This window comes from Erythranthe guttata, chromosome 7, assembly GCF_056151865.1.
Source record: "Erythranthe guttata isolate IM_541 chromosome 7, IM_541, whole genome shotgun sequence".
Lineage (NCBI taxonomy): Eukaryota > Viridiplantae > Streptophyta > Magnoliopsida > Lamiales > Phrymaceae > Erythranthe > Erythranthe guttata.
This window is the reverse complement of record NC_142539.1, coordinates 7,409,811-7,421,714: the sequence shown is the minus strand read 5'-3', so window position 1 is coordinate 7,421,714 and position 11,904 is coordinate 7,409,811.

Genomic DNA, 11,904 nt, shown 5'->3' with positions numbered 1-11,904 from the left:
CCTATTCAGATCAGATTGTTGGGTCGAGCTTAGGGCTGGCCCAACGGGCCCAACCTGATAAATGTGAAATATATGGCAAGATGGCAATAGAAGGATTTGAACCCTGGTTGATATCAAATTAGAGAAACCTCCAACCGCTGGGGCAATAACATATTTGTGTGAATAGTCTTCAAATAAATTTATAAAACCTAAATAGACAAAGTAAAATGATTAAAATAGGTATATAGATAATGCCAAATACATTATATAAATAAATAATATAGAGTCATAACGAAAACTATATGTAATTATATATATATATATATATATATATATATATATATATATATATATATATATATATATATATATATATATATATATATATATATATATATATATATATATGTACATATATAATTTTAATAACACATATACTGTAAATTAAAATCAAGAAAAAAGAGTTTTTAAATTGGCAACGATTATATTTTTGTTGCCAAAACCTGGTGGAGCATTGCCAGCAAAAAAATTGTCATCTTTCGTCACTTATCGGTGACAAAAAAAAAATTTGTTGCTGTAAATATATTTACTACTATTTTATATCGTAGCAAAAACAAATATTCTTTTGCAACAAACAAAATTGTTGTCTTTCATGAAATTCGTTGCGAAATATACATGATACTATTCGCAACAATATATTTCGTTGCTTAGGAGATTCAAAGGCAACAAAAAAATCTTGTTACAAAATATTAATCTTTAGCCACAAATACTATATTTTGTTGCTAAAATTTAACTAATGGCAAAAAAATTAATTTCGTTGATAAAGAAATCATTGTCTATTTTACATTTTCTTGTAGTGAGATTTTGTAGTTCTTGATATCGAAGAAGAAAAAGAAATTCCCTTGATTTTGGGGAGATCTTTTTTCAGAACAGGTAGAACTATAATTGATGTGTATAATGGTGTTTTGTCTGTCTTTGGGAGATGAAACAATTAAAGTTGATGTTTTTCGTACAAGGAAGCATCCACAAGTGGTTGGTGAATGTTTTGTGTTTGAAGTTTTGGATCAGTTGAGTTTTGATTGTATTTACGCTTTAATTGTGGATCCTTTGGAAGCATCTTTGATTGCAGGAACAAAAATTGAGGAAGAAGCAGTGGTTGAGCAACTATGTTGGTTATATTCGGCAAAGCTATTACCAAAACCCCGCTTTCAAATTTGGACACGCAACTCCTAGTCTCTAGCACATTTAAACGTTCGGTGCTTGATCTTAAAGTTTTACCTTCTCATTTGAAATATGTTTATCTTGAGCTCATGATACCTTGCCCCTAATTATTTCTTCATCTTTGAAGAAAGACTTGTCGATGTTTTGAGAGAACACAAACTAGCTATTGGATGGACTATTTTCTACATCGAATACATATGTCCAACTTTTTGCCAACAGAAGATTATCTTGGAGGAAGGCCACAAATCTTCAGTTGAGCAGCAAAGGCGATTAAATCACATCATGGAGGAAGTCGTAAAGAAGGAGACCATAGTAAGGAATTATCTCCACAAGAAGTGTGACCCTCAATAGTTCAGGTGTAAACTAGTCGTGGGCCCACAACTCTTTGTGATTCGAATAACTTTTTATCCGATTACGGACTTGTCCCATGTTTCGCGGTTTAGATTAAAATATTTTTTATCTTCAATGCCGATTACAACGGTTAATACAAACGAATCATGATTGATGTCTAGCAACCTAAGTATCATAATTCCCTATATACAAATGAAGTGGCTATAAGAACCTTTTATTATAGTTTACGTACAATACGGTACCTTTGACAAAATATATGTCCCAGTCAAAATAGAGGCATTGGTTCACCGAGACCTCTAATATTATTTGATATTGGGTAAATAGCATTAAACTACCTAAAATTTTTAAGTTTTTGCGGATCACCACCTGAACAATTTTTTTTTTTTGCACGAGTTCATCAGTACTTAATAAATTGTGCCACTTTCCCCATTTTTGCTCGTTTTCAGGTCAAAATGACCGGTTCTCAACCCATGTGCGTTGCACATGATAAATCCAAGGCTATTGACATCTTTTCTATTTTTAACATGGGATAAATGTTAAATAGAATAAATAAACTATTTTCTCTCGATTCAGATTTTTTGTTGGCCCTCTTTCATGTTTTTTAATTTCTTCAAGAAAAATCCAACAACTATTCGAACATTACTTACCAAATCACGATTTTGTTCAATTTATACGGGACTATCGCAATTTTGGGGTGATTCAAGCTCGATTTGATGTGAATTGCTTGCGATTTCGACTGGGTAGCGTTGTTTTTTCGCGATTTAGGCACAATTCAGGCCGAATTTGGTGTTCATGTTCGATTTAGGTCGGGGTTTGTGTGATGTAGACTGGGTCTCGCTATTTGGAACTTGAATGTTGAAACTTGAATCTAGATTTGTTTTGAAATGCTAATTGTTAACCGATTTGTTGCGGGATCACTACAAACCTATATCACTCGGTGTTATATTTGTTATATTTCAAATGTTGATATGTATGCAAATGTGGTTACTCACAGAGTTCATAATTTTTGTTACTGATTGTAATTTGATGATGTCTGTTCCAGGCTACAATGTACGCCACCCAAGACAAAACAGCCTCGGTCCTGGCGGTGTCCCTTATAATCAGGATGCAACATCTCTTTTCCGGACAAAACCCATCTTAGAATTCCTAAATGTCGAAGCAATCACCAGGAAGCAGATTCAGAAATCTGTATTTACGAAAATCGGGTTTTATGAACACTATTTTCTTTCGATTTCTTCCTCCGAATCAACTAGATCTTCTTCCAACGAATGGAGGATTAGATGATCTTCTCACAATTGAGGCATCCCCATGCCGCGGCGGAGGTGTGCACTGGTGGGCGGTGGGTGGTGAAATTGGTGCGGCAGCAGGGTCTTCCTTGGAATTGCAAAGGCGGGAAAGTACTTATGTAGGTGGTTTGTTTGAAGTTTTCGAGCCGTGGGTTCTCAAAATTCAGGGCTCCGCTGCTGGGAACAAAATGAAGGAACAAGATGAAGATTTTTTTTTTTTTAATTACTCTATATTCCATTTCCAAAAAAAAAATATTCCATTTTTAAAATGGAAAAGACGTCAATAGTCTTGGATTTGTCATGTGCAACGCACATGGGTTGAGATTCGGTCATTTTGACCTGAAAACGGGCAAAAATGGGCAAAGTGGCACAATTTATTAGAGTAAATTGCAAATACTACCCCTGTGTTATCTCGAAATAGCAAAAACCCCCCTGTGATAAATAAACTAGCAAAAACCCCCCTGTGAAATTTAGTCAAAGGCAGAATCCCCCCTAGCTGATTTTTTAGACTCGAAATGACAAAATTGTCCCTCAAAATGTATTTATATATATACATATTATATGTATATTTATTCTTTTTAATTTATTTGTTTAGAAATTAAAAAAAAATAGTAAACAACTAAATTGATTATTTTTTAAATAAAATAATTAAAATATTTATAAAATATAAGAATTTATTAATTGCAAGACTCCAGGGGTATTTGTGTCTTTTTATATCAAGTCAACCCTCAAATAGTTCCATAGGGGGGTTTTTGCTATTTAAATAATTTCACAGGGGGGTTTTTGCTAGTTTATTTATCACAGGGGGGTTTTTGCTATTTCGAGATTACACAGGGGTAGTTTTTGCAGTTTACTCCAATTTATTAAGTACGGGTGAACTCGTGCAAAAAAAAATTGTTCAGGTGGTGTCCGCAAAATCTTAAAAAGTTTAGGTGGTTTAATGCTATTTACCCTTTGATATTTGTGCGAATGTTCCAAAAACTATAAAGTCCATTCATGTGTGACTTAGATAAACCCTTTCTCTAATCACCACACTTTCTACTTCGGTCGAAGATTCCTTGGACGATATACTTGAAGACCACACATGATATCCATGCAATTAAGTAAGCGGTCTGTTAGAATTTATTTCGTGCACATATAAATTATTTGTGTGAGATTCAGTTTTTCGTTACTGTTGCGTGAAGTGTTGCAACAGTTCATGAAGCAGTTCGTAAAAACATAAATAAACGAGACACAAATTTTAATGTGGTTCGGATACAATTGTACCCTACATTCACGGGGACCTGCAAATAAAATTTACTAATTTTTAGTTTTACGAATACAATAATAGGACTTAATCAAAATACAAAGACTCCCTCTTTGTTGACGCCGTTCTTGTATACTACGCTGAATTATAAATCTTCAATTTGCAGCACGTCCCTTGCTCCGCACAGTTGAACTCCCTTCAACGCTGAATCCCTCAGTCGACGGATCGATCTCCTCCCGAGATCTGTTTAAGCCCCTCTCCCGAAGAACCGATCTTCTTTTTATATAGAAGAAGCAAACTTGTGATACTCCTTGAATCTTGGTGTCTTCACCACAAAGCCTTGAAGCCGATATACTTTCTATGAAAAGAACGTATCACGATGGAGCAATAAAAACGAGAGAAAAAAAAAAAATTTATGTTCAACTTCTCTCGATAAAAAAGATGTCAATAAAATAACGAGAGTAAAGAAAAATATCCTGTGTAATTTTTCTCTGCAAGAAGACGTAAGATCTGAGGCGCCGTGTTGCTGTATTTATACTTCTATAGGTGATAAGAATCCTACAAGAAAATAGAGTCCATTAGGGTTAGGAAACTTTTAATCGCGTAGGAAATAATATTTTCAACACAAGGAAACTCTTTAGAAGAATAATTCCTATTATAAATCAATTAATGACAAATTAAAAGAATTAAAAGCTACGAGGACTCTTCCCTTCTTTAGCTCACGGTATATGAAAACTTGTGGCACAAGTTTTATTAATTCTCGTACAATTAGAATCCATGGGATTCTAACACGGTCAAACTTTGTCATTTATTGATTATAATCATTTTCTCCCGCTCAGTAAAAAACCTGAAAATAAAACAATCAGTAACGATTAGACAAAAGCAAATAAAACTAAAGATCATCATCAACTCTTTTCAACAACAAGAGTAGCATCAACTGCTGCAATAGTAAGTGCCACAGTTTCAGCAACTGTTCCCACAGTAGTGGCTTCGGCAGGTGGTTCACCACAGATTCAGCTCCCCCTGCATGTGTATCTCCCTCTGTGAATCATCCTTAGGCAGCTCCTCTTGTAAATGCATTCATTCTTCCCCTTTGCTTACTCGGCTTGATAAACTTGGAAGGCGGTGGATGACAACGTGGTAAATTATCCACGTGATAAGAGACTTAGCAAATAACGTCGGCATTAGCTCCTCCTTTTATATTCTTGTGAAGCTCTAGAGAAATCAAACAAGGAAACCAATTAATGACAATTACCACAATAATAAAAAGATGAAATTCCTTCCATTTTGGATAGACACTATCGGGTGATTAATATGGAGAGATAATTTATTTCTTCTCAAATTATCTAATGAGACAACTAAGGAAAATATGTTCCTCATATTAATACACATCTCCATAGAATTCCACTTGGTGTTGTGGACTTTAGAATCCCACCGAGATTATAACACTCTCCCCCTTTGGCATTGATTGGTCAGAACATTTACTCCCCCTAAATATATGATATATGCATGAACAAGGGTCAGCAAATTCAAAATAACATCTGCAAATATAAACTGTTGCAACAGTTTATCAAACAGTTCAGCAGATAGTGTAAACCGTAAATGAACCATAGTTCCAAAATAAAAGCAGATATTCGTTCATATAAGCACGAGATAAAAGGATATGCAGTAGCAGAAACAACTTCTCTGCACAATGCTTATTATTTGTCCTATATTTCTGCCCAGCAACTGTCTGATGCACTGTAGCAACAGTTATCGGAACTCCCCCTGTGTTCATGCCATCGTTACTGTTCTTTTCTCCCCCTTTCTGGGCAATCACCATGCATAGATAACGCAACATGGACAAATGATCTTGATGATTCGAGCAAGCTGTTCAAACACTTAACAAAAAGATCAAATGAAGAGAGAATCTTGAAAGTAAGTGAGAAGAATCACCATACATGACATGCACACAAAGTCACAAACTCACAACTCAATACCACACGATAATTGCAATGCGAAAATCAAAGGATAATGATATCAAATCCAACATTAAATAACAAAGACTACAGACTTTGCCAAACTTCATACGAAACGTGGAAATGTGAGTAGTAGGCCCAATAGATCCGGTTGCAACAAAAGATCAAATTTAACCGGCACATAAACAAAAATCCCGTCTCTCTCTCTCTCTCTCTCTTTTTTTTTTTTTTTTTTAAATAATGCCTAATGCAAGACAAGAAGTAAACATGAGAAATAAACATGAGTGAAGAGACATATGTGAATAGGATACTGCATGGACAAACAAAACATATGGGATTTATCTTCACATTTACGACAAGCGCAATCCCTAAAAATCCGACTGCCAATGCAACCAATAAACTTAATAATCTCAAGTCAAATACAAAGATGCTCTTATTAGGTAGCATACACACACGTCTAATGGTAGCTTTTTCCCATGAAAAACAGAGCAATTAAAAGGAACAAGATTATGCTGGTCGTGCAATGTGTAGTCCCCTGGGCTTTCTAATTGAGCTTTGTAGTAAGTGTTCGGTCAAGTGGTTTACTGGCTCGACTCAACTAGGCTTCGAACTATTCACTGACCATATATATAATTTATATTGGTCGTGCAATGTGTAGTCCCCTGGGCTTTCTAATTGAGCCTTGTAGCGAGCTTTCGGCCACGTGATTTACTGGCTCGACTCAAAAAGGCTTCGAACTATTCACTGACCAAATGGTTGTAGATATATATATATATATATATATATATATATATATATATATATATATATATATATATATATATATATATATATATATATATATATATATATATATATATATATATATATATATATATATATATATATATATATATATTAATAAAAATAGTTCAAGAGTAGCTTTCACTCATTAAAAGAGGCAGCTTTTCCCTACAAAACCATCCAACCATGACAAGACTATTCAGAGAAATAAATAAGTTGGAGCCTTTTAAGTAATCATTTTGGGAATTGGTGAAGTTCTACCCCCACAAAGATTAGAAGTACATGAAGCATCAAATTCACATTTGTCTCAATCAGATGCAGTATGCTTAATGCAAATCCTATATGAGATGCAAAAACATATGAAGTGTCCTACCACTAAAAGTTGCAAGTCTGGACACAGAGACTGTTGCAACATTTCATGCAACTGCATCAGATTAAGCAACATAAATTCCCAGCGATTTTCGCAAGGAATCAAATCTCTGTGCATCAAGGGTTTTTGCAAAAGCATCAGTTAATTCATTCTCCGTTGCAGCATAATCAATTGAGACAACCCCCTTTTCAACCAAGCCCCTTATGAAAAGATGACAAATATCAGTAAGCTTAGTTCTCGAATGCTGAATTGGATTCATAAACTTGTTTTTCGCATACAAATTATCACAATTCAGATTACCAAGTTTTTTATTCCCCAAACTAGATTTGTCACCAGAACTGTTGGAACAGTTAGTACTATCATCACATGGGTTTAAAGAAGTAATGGCAGATAAACAATTAAGATCAGACTTCTTTACCCAGATTTTTTGTTGAGTTTTATTCACTAAATCAACCTTTATCTTGGGTTTTTGAGACGACACAAAAGTGTGATCAATTTTAGCGGAAAGTGGTGAGCGGGCCATTATTATTTTAACCATTTTCAAGTACTTAAAACACCTAGGTCGTATATGACCAGAAACATGACAAAAATGACAGGTAGGGACAAAACGTTTTCTTTGAGATGACTGCGTTGATGCAACTGTCGCAACAGATTGTGAAACAGTGGATTGTTTAACAAAATTGATTTTTCTTTTTGGATCTTCTTTCTGTTTCAATGCATCATTAGATAGTTGATTACCCCCTATACCTATATGACCGCAGTTTGGCTGATTTTTGTTCAAAATTTCATTCAAAGTTACCCTACCGGTATTAAACATAGAAATAGCATCTTGGGTTTGAGCAAATTTAGCCTTCAAGCTATCTGTTTCTCTAGTAGAAGAAATAACATTTTGTTCAAGAGTAGAAATTCTTACCTTCAACACTTTATTTTCCTCAATTAAGACAAGCTTCTCTTTTTCTAAGAATTTATTAGACTCGCATACCTGAAGAAATTTTTCGTACATTCTTTCATAGCACTCTTTTAATTCTTCCAAGGTTGACACGTCATCATCACTGTTATTTTCTGAATCCCCATCATCACCTGCAATATTTAATGGAGTTAATCTTTTAGCAGGTATTGAATGCAACTTATCATACCTAAGTTCTGTCTGAACAGTATGTCCAACTGTTGCAACAGTTTCAGCGATAGTCTGTTTGCACTCGTTTATCTGAGTAGTTCCTTCGTAGGCCTCTTGTAGAACATCCCATGCCTCCTTTGCTGATTTGCACATTGATATCAATTTGAATTGGTCTTCATCGATACAACTCAAGATAGCATTGGTTGCCTTGGAATTATAATCTGCTATTCGTACTTCTTCATCACTCCACTTCTCTTTTGGCGTTTGAATGATCTCGTGTGACTCATTCATCGAGGTAGGAGGTGTCCAACCAATTAGAATCGCGCGCCAGGCCCATTCATCGATAGATTTGATGAACATCTTCATCCTTATTTTCGAATCAGAGTAGTTCAATTCACCCAAGAGAGGTGGTAGGAATGCGCCTTCACGATGATTATTCATATCTTTGCACAAAAAAATAAAAAAAAATTAAATCCCAAAATCTCACTAAGTGTATCTAGTGATAGGCTCTTGATGCCAATTGTTAGAATTGTGCAGATATAAATTATTTGTGTCAGATTCAGTTTTTCGTTACTGTTGCGTGAAGTGTTGCAACAGTTCATGAAGCAGTTCGTAAAAACATAAATAAACGAGACACAAATTTTAATGTGGTTCGGATACAATTGTACCCTACATCCACGGGGACCTGCAAATAAAATTTACTAATTTTTTGTTTTACGAATACAATAATAGGACTTAATCAAAATACAAAGACTCCCTCTTTGTTGACGCCGTTCTTGTATACTACGCTGAATTATAAATCTTCAATTTGCAGCACGTCCCTTGCTCCGCACAGTTGAACTCCCTTCAACGCTGAATCCCTCAGTCGGCGGATCGATCTCCTCCCGAGATCTCTTTAAGCCCCTCTCCCGAAGAACCGATCTTCTTTTTATATAGAAGAAGCAAACTTGTGATACTCCTTGAATCTTGGTGTCTTCACCACAAAGCCTTGAAGCCGATATACTTTCTATGAAAAGAACGTATCACGATGGAGCAATAAAAACGAGAGAAAAAAAAATATTTTATGTTCAACTTCTCTCGATAAAAAAGACGTCAATAAAATAACGAGAGTAAAGAAAAATATCCTGTGTAATTTTTCTCTGCAAGAAGACGTAAGATCTGAGGCGCCGTGTTGCTGTATTTATACTTCTATAGGTGATAAGAATACTACAAGAAAATAGAGTCCATTAGGGTTAGGAAACTTTTAATCACGTAGGAAATAATATTTTCAACACAAGGAAACTCTTTAGAAGAATAATTCCTATTATAAATCAATTAATGACAAATTAAAAGAATTAAAAGCTACGAGGACTCTTCCCTTCTTTAGCTCACGGTATATGAAAACTTGTGGCACAAGTTTTATTAATTCTCGTACAATTAGAATCCATGGGATTCTAACACGGTCAAACCCCTAACTGTAATATAAAGACTCCCAATAGATTTTGGATTGTGCGAACTTTGGCCTTTGGAGCGGTCTTCGAAGAGACTTCGAGACAACTCACAACATAGTTGGTCCTCGAATGAAGTTGCACTGATGTATTAGGTCCTAAGAACTAATATTGTACAACTATAATTATAGAATCTCTGTTTGATTATTGAGAACCACTTAGAGATTCTAGGACGAGGGGTTTCAGTGAACTCATCGGCTATGAACACCCACTTTTATGTATGCTCATGTATCTACATTGTAGTTGATGAGACTCAACTCACATACACTAAATGCTAGTCTCAAAGGGGAAAGGTCATTATCCTAATTATTTGCGCAACCCATTGACTATGAACTAATTTAATAGTTAGCCCTCATTCGGTTACCTATATAAGATTAGGTTGGGTTACATGAGATTGGATTAACTCTCTTCTGACTAATTAATTTTTTAGTTGGTAGCATGTTCGGTTTCTAAGATTAGATTTTCTATTAAATTTGTTAAAATCGGTTATTATATATCAAGTGTCTATAAAACCACTAAGTTTGCAATAATAAAATAGGGCATGCTAAATCCCACACTAAAATTTACTAAATCCCACACATAAATTAAAATAATAATCTCTCTCTACTTATATTCTCTCTAACTTTTTTTGTGATGATTTTTTTCCAATTCACTCAAAATTCGTTAATCTTTCACGTGAATAATCATAAAAGGTGAGTTTAGGCTTAATATTTTTTTAATTTCATTATGCCTTTTTAATTATTTAAATTCATATCAATTCGATTTTTTTTCTCAAATTCCAACTTTATTTTAGTTTGAACACATGAAGATTTTTCTCAAATTCGAAGTTGGAATGATATGGTTTTTTCTCTCGAAATGAGAGGCGTTTTTCTCTCTAGGTAGAGGCTTTTTCCGATCAACAGATTAGTGTGCAGCAATGATTTTCCTAGTTTGGAATTGTCGGGGACTTGGGGGACCCCGTACAGTCCGATCACTCGAAGATCTCATTTGGGTTCATAACCCTCATCTCATTTTCTTATCAGAAACTAAATTGTCTGCTAAGAAATTTGAATTTATTAAGAAGAAAATTAATATGTTTGGTGTTGCGGTGGACGCAAGAGGTCGATCGGGTGGATTAGCGTAGCTATGGATTAAAGATTTTAATGTTGTTCTGCAGAGTTTCTCGAAAAATAACATTGATGTTAACATATGTGATAATGAGTTGGAGCCGAAGTGGAGGTTCATAAGTTTTTATGGTGATCCAATTGAACAAGAACGAAACTGCTCTTGGAATCTATTCGAAATCTATCGATGGTGTCTGAATTACTGTGGCTTTGTGCACGCGATTTTAATGCTATATTATCAGCTTCGGAAAAAAAGGGTGGTTCGGAGGCTGGATTCAGAGCGCTATCAGCTTTCGGGGAATGTTTACATGAGGCAGGTTTGAGAGATCTCGGTTTTGTCAGATACCCTTTCACCTCGTCAAATAATAGAGCCCCACCAAACTTTGTGGAATAACGACTAGATCGGGCTTGCAGCTCTGATGAATGGAAAGCGATGTTCCCACAATTTCGGGTAGACCATTTGTGATACGATCCAGAGATGCTCCATGACGAAGAATTGGAAGACGCGAAAGCGTACGAGTTTAAAGACATTATTCGAGCTGTCCTTGGAGAGTAAAGGGTTGAATAAGACCATTGAAGAGTCCGTGGTTTGGAATTGGAAAAAAAGAAAGAGAAGAAGTCGTTGGACAAGTCGAATTCCATGCATCCGAGATTCTCGCCTATTCTGGCAGAGTTTACCTTTCGAGTTATAACTCTCGCATCCGAAGTTCAATTGAGCTGATTCAAAATGATTCGGAAAGCTAACTGAAAGATCTACAACTTTCATGTTTTGAGCAAAGAGATATTCGAAGTGGAACAGTGTCGAAATTGAGCTTTAATTGCATGCACGTGCACAACCCAATGTCGCGAGATTAGAAGGGTGATCGAGAAGCCGACTTGAAGATCAAGTTATTTAATTTATTTATGCACGTTTTTAATTTAGGTTTTATTATTTTATTTTGGTATTTTAGAGTCCTTAATGGTTAGGATTTGCTTATTTATTTATTTCCTTATTATAGTTTAG